We start from the raw sequence: 14973 nt of genomic DNA, 5'->3' as shown, positions 1-14973 counted from the left end.
GTAGGACTCGCATAGCAGCGCTAATGTTAGTACGAACAGTAAATGATACCAACAAATTAAATAAATAATAACTTATCTTCCTTGTGATGACGAACTTCAAAATTGTCGTGCGTGCCATGCGACCACCGCTCTGCTACCATGTTGAACAAGCACGCACGAGATAGAGGAGAGAGAGACGACACCACAATTGCAAACCCCAAAGTGTGTAGAATAATCACATAGATGATGTATATATAGAGGGGACCCAAGTGCTATATATGGAGCTCGTGCTATATATAGAGCTCAGCATATGTCAGGTATGAAGTATGCAAAGAAACCATTATGGTTGAACACTGTCCAAGTGACCAGATGATTGCAGACATTTTGACCAAAGGCCTCAACGAGTCACGTTTCATCCTCTTGCGCTCGGAGCTTGGAGTTACTTCGGCCTCACTCTTTCTAGATTAGCTTCTTTGCTATTGTAATAGCTTTGTATATATGACATTGTAATCTTTTAGATACCATGCACTATGCACACTCCACATTTGCACATTGTGATCTCTTAGTCACTTGAATATTTGTACATAGATGCAGAATTCACTTTCACATCATTCATCGCTGGTTCATATTTTCACATTGTATAGGGGCTTGGGTTTTTCCCTTGAACTCCCCAAGGGTTTTTTCATCCAAAGCTAGAGACCTTTGTTTGAGTGGGGGTGTTGGAGCTATATATGGCTCACTCTACTCAACATGGTCTCAACTATATATTTGTATCTTGTCCTCAATATGAATCAGTCTTTGGGAGCGTATATGGTGTGTCTCTTGTCTCATCTCTCTCTCTTTGTCTCTACATCTCAACACCTCTCAGCAACACCATTTTGTTGAGGTGTATAAGGAATCGTTCATTGGTGTTTTATCCCACGACTAGCCAAAAATGCATTAGATTCATGAGACATATACTCCCCCCCTCGATCGGAACGGAGGGAGGCCATAGTACATTTGGAGACATTTTCAGCCATAGCTAGAAATTGTTTGAAGCATATAAAAACTTGGTACTTCGCTTTAAGCGGAAATACCCATGAATGCCTGGAGTAATCTTCAAGGAAAGTCACGAAGTACAGATAATTGCCCAAGGATGGAGTTCGCATGGACCCACAAAAATCACTATGCACAAGATGCAACCTACATGTGGCCCTAAATGAACCATCCTTTGGAAACTTCGAATGCTGCATCTTACCCAAAATAAAGCCTTCACAAATATTTTTGATAGGTGCTTCAAGAGACGGTAAAGAAGCAACCATATCAGATTTCTGCAAACACAACAAACTGGCAAAATTCAGATGACCAAACCGTGCATGCCAAAGTTTTGCATTCACTATGACATTTGGAGCACATTACCGCTCAGATAGACGCACAAAAACAAAGGAAAAGTTCAAGTCAAAAAATCTCGGGAGCGGTAATGCTGGAGTCAATCCTCGCGGTAATGGTCCTTCAGCAATGCGTGCGGTAATCGGCCCGGCTACATTTCCGCGTTTATTTTTGCCGTATTTACCGCCAGTATTACCGTGACCATTACCGCACACGTGATTATTTTAAAAGAAAAGCAGATGACCGTTTGGATGGTCCTTGGTAGGACCCATCCAAATGGTCATTTGCCTTTTTTTCCCTATACATTTAATAAATTAAAAAACAACAATTTCGTTGCACCAAAACTTTGGACCAAAATCAAATGTTTAATTATATTGGAGAAACTGTTCATTACAAAATTGCCCAAATAGGCGATGCATGGCGGTTATACAACTGTGGCCAAAAGAAAACTTTGGGCCAAAATCAAGTGTTTAATTATATTGGATATTACAAAATTGCCCAAATAGGCGATACATGGGGGCTATACAACTGTGGCGAAAAGAAGACGCGCGGGCCCAAAAACACTTGGAGGATTGAGCTACTTGGATCCTGGGACCTCTCGAGGGACTCCTTGACTCTGGAAAAGAAAAAAACAACAAAACCATTAATTAATACAAATGGATACATAAAGCTGCATGCAATGATTTTTCAAAAAAAGTTCACACTTACAGGCTGTAGTGTACGACATGCATTTTCAAATTCTTTGCGATTGATTTTGTTGTTTTCATATAGCCAGCACCATGTCTGATATTCGGTGTGGCTCTCTCCGTATCTCTAGATCTCTCTGCTTGGACAAGTCATAGTAATATTTTGTTGTATATCAATTAAAAAATATCACAAACCTAACCTTATTACCACAAATTAAATCAATTCAAATGAAAATACACACACTCACAAATTTATCTTTCCATGCTGCTTTTCCGTCCGAGCCGTAATGCGTGGGCGTTTGATACGCCCTCGCCTCCACCTGTCGACTCTGCGCCCTAGAACCTGTCGCTCTCTCGTCCTCCAGCTCACCCTGGGCTTTCTCTGACTCCTCGTCGTGAACATTTCAAGGGCGATAGTTGTGACCCTCAGATTCAAATGTTCGCTTTGCCGCCCTCCGCACACTGGACTTCTTATTTTTCAAGAAATTCTTTATGTATTCCTCGAGCCACTGCCTGGAGAACTCTTCCACTTGCGGATTAGGGAACCGCATGAGCAATGTCGTGTGAATGTACATTAAGTGGGCTAGGTCCTGATCTTTGAAAGATTTAAAGAAATCTTGGTATGTCGAGTGGATCAGCTGGTTAAGTTGCCCTCGAAATGTCCTCCCCAAAGAGGAACCTGGATCCACCTCCCCCTCTCAATGTATATACTAGTAGTAGCCACGAGCGTCTGGGGTGGGCACATCGCGGTCTTCATCCTCATGTGGAGCTCCAAGGGGTGAGCGAGGAGGTCGAGGCGTAAGAGGAGGTGAATCCGTAGCACTGCCCCCTCCACCACCAAAGCAGCATGAGCCACTACCTCGACAAGAGCGTGAGCCACCACTACGGGAAGAGCGTTGGCCACCCGAAGAGCGCTGGCCCGAGCCCAAACCGTTGGGTGGTGTAGGCAACGGGGATAACTCGACGGTGTGGGCGTGGATCGCTGTGAATGTAAGGTGGAGGGAGATGCCGGTGATGGGAAAGTCAAGGGTAATGTGGAGGGAGGCACACTCTGCACGATCGGAGTGCCGGCACCCGGTGTCGCAAGCGGTGAGAGCCCATAGGCAGCCAACTGTGCTGGTGTGTACCGCCTTCGAAGACTTTGCTACGAGGATAGCCACTCTACCAAGGCACAGTATGCCCTCTCGAGGTCTGGGTCGTGTACTGCATCTCGGAACCATCGAAAGCCGAAGGTGGATTGTGACTGGTGAGAGGATGACTGCGAGTACTAAGCATCACAAGCGTCCTCGTAAGAGAGGCCGTCGGTGAGAAAGTCCTCTATAGATCGATAGCCGGGCGTGGAAGAGGATGCCATATCCTACAATTTCACAAAAAAAGGGACCCTAATTAACATTGGATTCTAGTCAAAGTGAGATTCTTTATTGCATAGGATTCCTCCCTGCATAGGATTCCTTTTATCTCCTATTTAAGAAATGGTTTATGTGCTTTTTTTTTTGCATCCATTTAGAGAGTGTGTGTGTGTGTGCTTCTAATTAATCTATTGTGTGTGGCAAAGAAATTAATCTAGTGTGTGTGTGTTGGACCTTAATCTACCGTTGGGCTTCTCGGTGACCATTGGGATCTCAATCAACTTCATCGCATATCCACATGGATGTATGTTTTGGTATGTTAATGCTAATGGAGGTATGTTTTGGTATACTAATGCATGCCCAAGCACACACTAATGCAAGCGTTAGTGTGTGCTTGTAACGCATGCACACATTAATGCTTGCATTAGTGTGTGCTTGTGCACTAACTAGTGCGTGAAAACAAACCAATGCATGCACACACACCCTAATGCATTAGGGTGTGTGTGCATGCATTGGTGTGTTTTCACACACTAATTAGTGCACAAGAACACACAAATGCAAGCATTTGTGTGTGCAATTTTTTCACACACCAATGCTCACAATAGTGTGTAGACACACTAATTTGTGCACAAGCACACACTATTGTGAGCATTGGTGTGTGCTAGAGAGGTATGCACACACTAATGCTTGCATCAGTGTGTGTCTCTATAATGCATGCATTGTGCCTAAAATAGTGTGTGAAAACACACTAATTAGTGCACAAGCACACACTAATGCAAGAATTAGTGTGTGCTAGAGAGGTATGCACACACTAACGCTTGCATTAATGTGTGCTTGGGCACAAATTAGTGTGTGGAAACACACCAATGCTTGCATTAGTGTGTGTGTGTGCATAATGCATGCATTGTGCCTAAAATAGTGTGTGAAAACACACCAATGCAAGCATTAGTGTGTGCTAGAGATGTATGCACACACTAACGCTTGCAATAGTGTGTGCTTGGGCACAAATTAGTGTGTGCAAACACACTAATGCATGCACACACTAATGCTTGCATTAGTGTGTGTGTATATAATTCATGCATTGTGCCTAAAATAGTGTGTGAAAACACACTAATTTGTGCCCAAGCACACACTAATGCAAGCATTGTGCCTAAAATAGTGTGTGAAAACACACTAATTAGTGCACAAGCACACACTAATGCAAGCATTAGTGTGTGCTAGAGAGGTATGCACACATTAACACTTGCATTAGTGTGTTCTTGGGCACAAATTAGTGTGTGGAAACACACTAATTTGTGCCCAAGAACAAATTAGAGAGGTATGCACACACTAACACTTGCATTAGTGTGTGCTAGAGAGGTATGCACACACTAACACTTGCATTAGTGTGTGCTTGGGCACAAATTAGTGTGTGGAAACACACTAATGCATGCACACACTAATGCTTGCATTAGTGTGTGATTGTGTGCAAACACACTAATTAGTGCACAATCACACACTAATGAAAGCATTAGTGTGTGTGTGTATAATGCATGCATTGTGCACAAAATAGTGTGTGAAAACACACTAATTTGTGCACAAGCACACACTAATGCAAGCATTAGTGTGTGTATAATGCATGCACACACTAATGCTTGCATAAGTGTGTGCTTGGACACAAATTAGTGTGTAGAAACTAACTAATGCGTGTGTGTATAATGCATGCACATACTAATACGGGCATTAGTGTGTAATTTGTGCACAAAATAGTGTGTAAAAACCAACTAGTGCGGCATTAGTGTGTAATTTGTGCACAAAATAGTGTGTAAAAACTAACTAATGCATGCACACACTAATGCTTGCATTAGTGTGTGCTTGTGCATGCATTACTGTGTTTACACACTAATTCATGCACAAGCACACCCTAATGCAAGCATTAGTGTGTGCTTGTAACGCATGCACGCACTAACGCAAGCATTAGTGTGTGTATAATGCATGCACACACTAATGCAAGCATTAGTGTGTGGTTGTGCACAAAATTGTGTGTGTGTGTGTGTGTGTACAATGTGTGTGCATGTTAGTGCATGTGTGTGTGTGCATGTGTGTGTGTGTATGTATTTGTGTGTGTGTGTGTGTGTAGAAGAACGAGAAGAAAGAGAGAGAGTTTGAGCACTTACATTCGTGACCTCGATCTCTTGGATATGGTGGGGATGGAGATGGAGAGGGAGAAGGAGAGAGAGCGTGGAGATGGAGAGGGAAACAGGCCCGCGCACAAGAGGAGATCGTTTTTTAATTTTTGGCATTCAATTTCGCGGGGGCACGCAGGTGCCCCCTTTATATAACAAAAATTGCTTGGGATTTTATCTCTAGTATTACCGTGCCTGTAACCGCTGGTATTACCGTCAGTATTACGGCGAAAATCTCTGATGAGACATTAAGGTTACGCCGACTGCATGACCTCTTGTACCCACCTCCCCTCTATCTTTAATGAGTGTCAGTCATGTCAGTACCAACATTCTTGATTTTTCTTTCTTATTTAATTTTTTCTTATTTAGTGTGTGGTCGTGTGTGCAGGACGATTGGGATGACGTGGGTCCACTGGTTGGCACGGAACGAACTCGATGGTTGAGCGAGAGATTACCATGCCCATGTACGCGATGTAAGTGTGCAATTGCACGGCTTCGGCGTATATGCTTGGCTCACGTGGATGATTATGGGCTATGGGACGATCCGAGAAAACACGCTCGAATAAAAACTAGCGATCCGAGGGTTTTTGGCATCCATTGATGTCGCTCCCCATTGGAGTGTGATCGGGGGCGGAGGAGGGAGGAGGACGGAAGAGCGATTGCGCCAGGAAGCACTCATGGGAGGGGGGTCACACCCGCCGTCCGATGTGAATGGGTCCACACGAGCGCATGCGCATCCTACATCCACCACATATGGGGATCTCTCCACCACCCCGCCCCACATGGAGGTGGAGGAAGATCATTTGCACAATATGGTTGAGGATCTTCTTGTACATAAGGCGGTGAATGAGTGTGAGCCTGAGTGTGCATGTGAAGAAGCCGCCAAAAAACCAAAGATTCATTGTAAGAGGCAGCACACACTGCTCTTTACGAGGGATGCTCCTACTCCATATTACGAGCGTCTCTTGAGATCTTGAATATTCAAGCAATGTTTGGATGGAGCAATGCAGGGGTTGATGCACTATTGAGGTACGTTTAAGTGTAATAAGTGATAGTTGTGAGTTTTTTTCGTGGTTATATGCAATAACGAGTGTTCTTCAATTATGTCATAGGCTATTAAGCAAGATGATGCCTAAAGGAAATCATCTTTCAGAAAATCGAAGGAAGGCACGACAGGTGGTGACAGGGCTTGGGATGGACTATGATCGTATACATGCATGTGTCAATGATTGCGTGCTATTCGGCAATGAAAATGCAGGGCTCGATGCTTGCCCCGAGTGTGGAGAATCAAGGTACAAAGAGGGAATGCAAAGAACCACAATACCTTGCAAGGTTATTCGTCATTTCCCGCATCAAGCACATGTTCAGCACCAAAGGAACAAGCGAGCTTCTTACATGGCATATGACAAATCGCTCCACCGATGGGGTTATGAGAGTACCGTCTGACTCGCCGGCATGGCAACACATTGAGCAGACATGGCCGGAGTTTAGAGCAGAGCCTCATCACTTGAGGCTTGGTCTGGATAGTGATGGGGTAAACCCATTTGGGCATCGGTCTACCTCATGGAGTACTTGGCCAGTGGTTGTTGTGAACTACAACATTCCACCATGGGAGTCAACCAAGAAGGGGAACATTTTGCTCTCTCTTCTAGTCCCAGGAAAACACAAGGTGAAGAACATGGATGTATATTTAGCATCTTTGATTGAAGAGCTTCAAGAGCTTCAAGAGCTATGGAACGGCATAGATGTTTTTGATGTATCAAGACCACTTCATGATCGGCGCACAATGATCAAGTGCATTCTCATGTGGACCATGCATGATTACCCCGGGCTTGGAGAGATTTCTGGTAAGCTTATATATACTTTGTGACGCTCTTTAATGTCTTTGCATTGGTCACTTATATGCGGTTAGGTCTTTTGTTTTTGTAGGACTATCGACATCTGGACATAGGGCATGCCCAACTTGTGGACCCTCACTCGTGACAGAGAGACCCGCTCTACTTGGTAAGGTGATCTACCCCAATAACCATCGCTTCTTTCCGCCCACACATCTATCTTATGCTCCATCGTGCAATGGGATGGAGCCACTCCATTGGACCATGGCCGATTGGGCAAGACATTGGAACGAGCATCACAACACATTTCCTCCTCCCAATGATCCACCTAGGGGTATGTCTAGGTACTCTATTTTCTTATCACTATCCTATTGGGCTTCATTAAAAATCCAACACCTATTGGATCCAATGCATGTGTTCAAAAATGTTGGGCAAGCTATATGGGATCACATAGTAGGCAAGAAAGATTCATTGGGGGCTAGAGAGGACATGAGGGCCATAAGGAGGCTCCCTCCTTCAGCCACACCTCGCATGGGGCCTCGGGGGAAAATGGTTCTTCCAAAGGCACCTTGGATTCTATCAAGGGTGGATCAAGAGGGGATGAAACAAGTCATTGCATCCATCCGTACTCCAACAGGTTATATGCATTCGCTCAAGGGTGCCTTCACTAAAACTAAGAAAGGAGGATCCACACAACTGTATGGGCTCAAATCCCATGATTGACACAAGATTTCTTCAGGTAATGTATGTGTGTGTGTGTGTATGTGTGTATATGTGAGTATGTGTGTATGTGGTTTAGAATTTTGGATACTAAAAAGTCTTTTTGTTTGTGCTTCCAATCAGCATTAGTGGATTTGCGGACATGAAGGTAAAGACTGCAATATTCAAGGTGGGAGAAGTTGTTAGGTATAGAACATTTGATCCTCCCTCCTAAAATTTACTTTGAAGACTAACTTTACTATGAAGATTATGAAGGGTTTTTTGGTTACAGGTTTGTGAGTTCCAAAGAAATCGAAGTTTCAGCCATTCCAACAGCTCGACTTCTAGCGATTGAAGCAACTTGTGCTATTGAGGATGCATTCCCGCGTTCTATCCTTGTTAGCCAAGTTCACCTATTGCTCCATCTTGTTGAGGAGATAGCCATTTGTGGTGTGGTTCACTCCAAGTGGATGTTCTTTCTTGAGAGGTTCCTAAAGACCTTGAAAGACTTTGTAAGGCTACGATCACAACCAGAGGTATTCATCGATCTTAAGCCTTAAACCTTATTAGGATTGGATTGTATTCACAAAATTTTTTATTGGTTACTTTAATCACTAATGGTTTCATGTACATGTGTTTAGGCAAGCATGGAAGAGGGTTGGATTGTACAAGAGGCTTTTGTGTATGTCTCTCAATATCTTTTCACAATAGACCCATCATTGCCTCGTTTAAAGACGGAGGAAGAGAATCCAAAAAAACACGCAAACATTCCAAGTGGTAAAGGTTCTCTCTTGATTTTGGATAGGGAATTTCAAGCCATAGTCAGCAACCATTGTCTACTCAATGCTCCCATCATGGGAAAATGGGTGGATATGTATGTGGAGGTGCGTACAATGAGAGAAAGGGAGAGGGAAGCATGGAAGAGGTCGCATGGCGGTAGGCGAGCACCTCCCTTTCCTAAAGAGCTTGCCAAATACCCTGATCTAATTCCAGTTGGGTGGATACACAATTCCATGACCAAGGCCAAGGCACAAGGAGAACAAATAAGCACTAAAGAATGGGAGTAAGCGCGAGGATGTCTACCAAGGGTAATATACTCAATGTGTTGTGTGTGTGTGTGTGTGTGTGTGAGTGTGTGTGTGGGTGTGGGTGTGTGTGTGTGTGTATGTGTGTCACCTCTCTCTCTCTCTCTCATCTATCTTGATTGTTTTTTGCAGGCCTTCACATTCAACTCTATGTGGTCCAAAGGACGTCATTTTCAAACCCGCAAGAAAGATGAGCGTCGAACCACTCACGATAGTGGAGTTATGGGCAACTTTGACACGACAACACAAGAGGTGAGGGAATGTGGAACAATAGAGAGGATAATCAAAGTGGATTTCAAAACATTTCACAAATATGTCTTTAACTGCCGATGGTTTGCGGGTGAGGTTAAGAGACATGAGAATGGACTCTATATGGTAGACTCCGGGCAATTTCATCGTGGGAAGACCGACAACTTGGTGCAACCTGGTAGTTGTGAGCAGGTAAAGTCCATGTTCAACTCACTAAAACATTATATGATACATACAAAACTACATTCATGTTGTTGTTTGCTTTATGACCTACAGGTGTTTTATGTGCCTTGTATGTATCGAAGACGACTATGGTATGTTATTCCAGTCACACCATGGAGCAGATCTATCTTTGCAGATACGAACATACAGACTTTGGCAGATACCACCATACCATCTCAAGAAGACGCCAATGACGATGATGCAGTTGAGGTCGAGGAGAACCAACCATTCCCAATAACCAACCATAGTGAGGAGGAGGACGAGGATGGAGAGGATGATGATGATTCAATAGGAGAGGCTGTAGAGGATGAATCAATAGATTTATTTGTTGATTTAGCTACCATGGGGTTGGACATGGATGTAAGCACTTGTAGAGATCTCTTGGAGGATGAAAATTAATAAATATCTTTTGGATTTTGACTTCTTTCTCTACTTATGATGTACAAAAGCGCTATTTGTTTATGAACGCAAGACAATACAATTTTGATCATCTTTCGCTTGCCATTTCCATATGAATGCATAGTTGACATAAGATTCTGAGGTGAAAACAAAATATTTTTGTTTATAGAATCTCATGGAGTACAAATGAGTAGAGTAGGAGAATCATGCCAATAGATGAGGCAAGCAAAGAGACGAGAGGTACTAAAAATCCCAATGAGAATGGGATTTCTTACACTCCGTGCAAAAAGGGGCTGAAAATACAATTTTGATCATCATTCGCTTGCCATTTCCATATGAATGCATTGTTGACATAAGATTTTGAGGTGGAAACAAAATATTTTTTGATATAGAATCTCATGGAGTACAAATGAGTAGAGTAGGTGTCACAGGAACAGAATAATAGAGATAGACAGCAAGAATAGAGGAAGAAATCTTTGTATTGATAGTGTTTGATACAACAGAGGAGAAAAATATATGGGCGCACTCCGTTGTACGGAGCTCGAACCTCCCGACCACCCCCGAGCTTCAATTCGCTTGCATGCAGCGTCTCACTTGCACTCGCAGAAGAGAGATCGGTGAATGATCCCCAAAACGCACCACCCGTCTTTCTATTCTGGTTTTTTTCCTCCAAAAGCATGCGACCTCCCAAAATAGCCGCTTTTCTATTTTTTGGCGTTTGGTCGACTCGACTTGCGCGCCAAGTATACCTGCAAGAATAGGTAAAAACGTGATCGCGAAGCGATCCGTAAAGGTTAGATTTTTGAAACTTTTTTTCTTCAGTTGTCTTCAATTGAACATAACTCCCAAACGGAGCCAAAACAGCCCAAGTCCGTCTCACACAATCTTGTTGCCCTTGCTGCGCTCTTCGACGGCTATGTGATGGAAAATTTCCATAGCCTGCTCTGATTTACTGAAAATCAACCTGCAAAACAACATTTTCTACAAAAACGATGCAAAAACATTAAATCCCACTTTTTTCTTAATCTTTGGCCCTCAACGAGCATCAAAACATCAAAATCTCTAAAGACTTGGAGAACCAAAGTTGTTCCTTATAACACAGGCTTCAATCGCTTCATACATCACTTTTCCAAAATCCCACGTTAACACCTTCAAAAATGCCCCAGAAAGTGCCTTCCGGATCAAAAAATTTTATTGGACGAAAACAATCCACACATCCTTCTACACAGTGGACTAACTTTAAAACGACCAAAACTTCCTAGAAAAACAAAATTTATTACTAAAACACCTCAAAATCAAGTCCTGTTACAGTAGGAGAATCATACTAATAGATGAGGCAAGCAAAGAGAAGAGAGGTGCTAAAAATCCCAATGAGAATGGGATTTCTTACACTCCATGCAAAAAGGGGGTACCAATTTCTGAAAAGTAACAAAATAGAATAGGATTTATAGAAAGGGAAAAGTGGGAGAGGAATGGGCCACGTGGATTCTCTTTTCCTGTTGCGATAATGCTCGCAAAAAATTCGGAAAACACGCCGGCGAGTCTGCACCATACAATCTCTCTCTTTCTTGAAGCTCTCTCTCTCCTCTTATGCGATAATGTTGTGCGGTAACAGCAACATTCTCCCATAGTGATTTGAAATAGCCATTGAATCTGTAACTGCATTTGCAAAATGTTGTTCACAGTTGTCATACAAAGTAAGCTTATACAGCCCATGACACAGAAGCCCAGATGCAGCAATTGTATCATCAAAACTGTAATCATGAACTGTACATATGTCATCCACAAATTTCACTACCAGTCCAAGTCTAGCAAGTGCACATACAGACAAAAGATTGTTCTTGATCCAAGGTACATAAAGTGCATCAACAACTGTGAAAGAACAGCCATTTGCAGTAGTAAGCAAAATCTTTCCAACTCACTGAACCGGATAAGAGGCATCGTTGGCACAAGTGACTAAATTCCCATAAGGGACACACTCAAGATAGATGAACAATTCACGATGTGAGGTAATGTTCTTTGTAGCATCACTGTCAAAATACCACACATGTGAATCTACAGCAACTTACATTGATGCAGCATGGACAACATGATTGTAAGTGCACTCTACACTAAAAGCCCATTTTGCATCAACATGAGAATGATAGTATCCTTTCACAAAAGACTCAACAATGGTTGCATTAGTAGTGGAACCAGCATTTGCAGTGGAACCACCCTCTTTCTTCTTAGCCTCTTTGGCCTTCAACTTAGAACACTACTTGATCAAGTGATGATTAGCTTTACAATAATGGCAACTCATCTTCTTTTTGCCCTTATCACTAGAAATTCCAGATGAATTGCTGCCAGCACAAGCATTGGGAATATAAAGTTTTCCACTCGCAGGAGAACCATAAGAAGTGGCTGCATTCCTCTTACCACCCTTTCTTTGAGAAGCAATTAAATCGTGTTTAACTACACGCTACATAGTCTTGTTTTTTCTGGAAAGTGACTCTTGCAACAACAATGTACATAATGGATCAAGTACAATCTACATAAGGAAACTGTCTGAAATGACTTCACCTGCAGAAATAAGTTGCTCATTGATATTCTTGACACTAGCAAGGAAAGTGTCCATATCATCTTCTTTGACTCTAGCTCTTTACACAACAAGAAATTTTAGCCTCATTACGACTTTCATAAAGACTAGACAAAATATCCCAAGCCTGTTTTGCAGATTTTGCACAAACCTAGCCCCCGGTAAAGTTTTAACGGGCCATAACTTGCAGTCTGTAACGCCTATCTGCAATCTAAAAAGAGAGGTAGGCTCCATACATTGAGCACTACAAGCCTACCCCCTGACTTCCACTTGGATCACCTGTCCCCACCTGCCCTCTCCGACAAGAATCTGCTACACACTGAACCTTCAACCTTCAATAACTTTAGCTCCGTAGCTCAGTTTGACGAGCCGTTTGCACCTGCTCCTTCAGCACTTCAAGATATTCATTCCTGGACTCAAAAACTGCATATTGCATCTCCTTCACCTGCTACTCAAATTAGCCCTTCCTAGGCTATAAGCCGCATCAGGCATACATTTTCGCTGCTGCTTGTCATCCCATGATCCTCCTAGTTGCTCTAGCCTTTTGCCCTGCTTCTGCTAACCTGCACATATTTGCCCATGCCATCTTCTATGGTCGACACACTTTGGTTGTACCAACGTGGTGCACCGCCTAATTTTGTTGTGTGACAAAGTTTACATTGCCACTCCATATATTGGCCACATATGTTGTGAGCATAATCCCACTCTTTGCCAAGAGATTTTTTATTCTTTGGCTTCTTCGTACCACTTGTGCCCACATTTTTCTCCATTGCTTTTAAATTCAAACTGAAGACAAAAGAACCAGAGGTTCAATTTTTGAAACATTTTTTTTCTTATTTTCAACATATATTAAAATTTAAAAACCATTCAATATGAAAATAACTATGATACACAATATGAGATTTTCAATGCACGCTAGTCAATCCACATATCGATCACCTATATTGTGAGCAGCCATACACATTGCAATGTAGTCTATGCTGTTGAGCTATATATAGTGTCTCTATATATAACACCCTGGTCCCCTCTATATAAACTCATCTCGTGTAGTCATTGGACACACTTTGGGGCTTGTACATGTTGGTGTCGTCTCTCTCTTCTCTTGTCTACATGCGCTCTCTCCCTCCAGTTCAACATGGTATCAGAGTGCTATGGAGAGCATAGACATGACAGATAAGTTTTCTTGTGATTTTGTTTTCTTAAGCTAGTTCAATTGTGTTGATGGTTTAGAGAGAAGCACAATCGACGTCTTGGAACTGCAAGACTGAGTGTAAATCAGCGCTATGACTATGGATATTTAATCACAAAAGCCGTATGGAATAGGCTTACAGTTCTCGCTATGAAGTTTCTAGATAATTAGCATGCATTTAGGGTGTGTGAACAGAAGAGTAGCGACTACAATATGAGTGTATGAGTGTATGGCATAGCACTTTAGGACTCTGCCAAACATCACAAGGCAACAGTTTTTGAAATTTTTATGGAATTCTGGTTGGTTATAGTTTTGCATGTCGGCCCCACTGCCTTCTGCTCTCATCAGCTTGCTCTTAATGCCTTAAGGCACTAGCACCTTCTGTCTACTCGCTAGTTCAGGAAACAAAGCTTCAGATAGTGCTGCTTGTATAATCACGACGAACCATGCTGTCTCTGCAATCACGACTATGGCTGACCGGGGGTGTGACGAGCAAGTAACTCTAGCCAATCCTAGCTGGCATGCTATTTTAAGATAATATAACGTTATTTTTATAGCTTCTTTTGCGCTACCCCGTAGATTTCTTTGGAGCCATATATAGACTCTGCTATAGGTTTTTAATCAAAAAAATATTGCAAAACAGACTGCAGCGCTTAAAAAATATTGCAAAATAGACTGCAGCGCTTCCTTTGTGTGTCTGTGTGTGCAAACGCCTACTCATGCTCATCACGAGCCAGGTAGCGAGCAGTGGTTATCCGGACACAGGCAGCTGCATCCCAGGTGTATCAGACAGGAAAAGAATTCGTCGAGCAGGAGCCATCAAGGCTGCAAACTCACCGGTCCATCGGCCCTCCGTCTGCACTTGCACTGCTCATCTGCATGCAATTGGCGATGGCGCTCATATGCATGCAATCATCTGTTTCTGACTTGCTTTATTTAACTCATCGCCTGATTTTGACTTTCTTTATTTAGCTGGTTACAGCAGCTCTTCACACCTAGCGCTAAAGAGGGCGGCCAATCATGCTCTTTTCATCCGTCGGCAGCTTATAAGGATATAAAGCAACCTCCAGGCATGTGCGCTTGTGTGTTCTTTGTTTGGCCGTAGCTGGTAGGTACGGCTGCAAAGCAACCAAGTGTGCACACGTGTGTGGTTGCTTTAGCCTCAGGCAGACG

At 42.9% G+C, this 14973-nt stretch overlaps 1 pseudogene; it reads left to right on the top strand.

Moving 5' to 3' along the window:
* The first annotated feature begins 6535 nt into the window (after positions 1–6535).
* On the top strand, positions 6536–14726 carry LOC147440646 (uncharacterized; annotated as a pseudogene).
* Positions 14727–14973: the final 247 nt, after the last annotated feature.

This window comes from Adiantum capillus-veneris, chromosome 15 (genome assembly GCF_014529385.1).
Source record: "Adiantum capillus-veneris isolate H3 chromosome 15, ASM1452938v2, whole genome shotgun sequence".
In the NCBI taxonomy this organism is placed as follows: domain Eukaryota; kingdom Viridiplantae; phylum Streptophyta; class Polypodiopsida; order Polypodiales; family Pteridaceae; genus Adiantum; species Adiantum capillus-veneris.
Note: the sequence above shows the minus strand (reverse complement) of the source record. Positions and strands in the feature narration are given on the sequence as shown.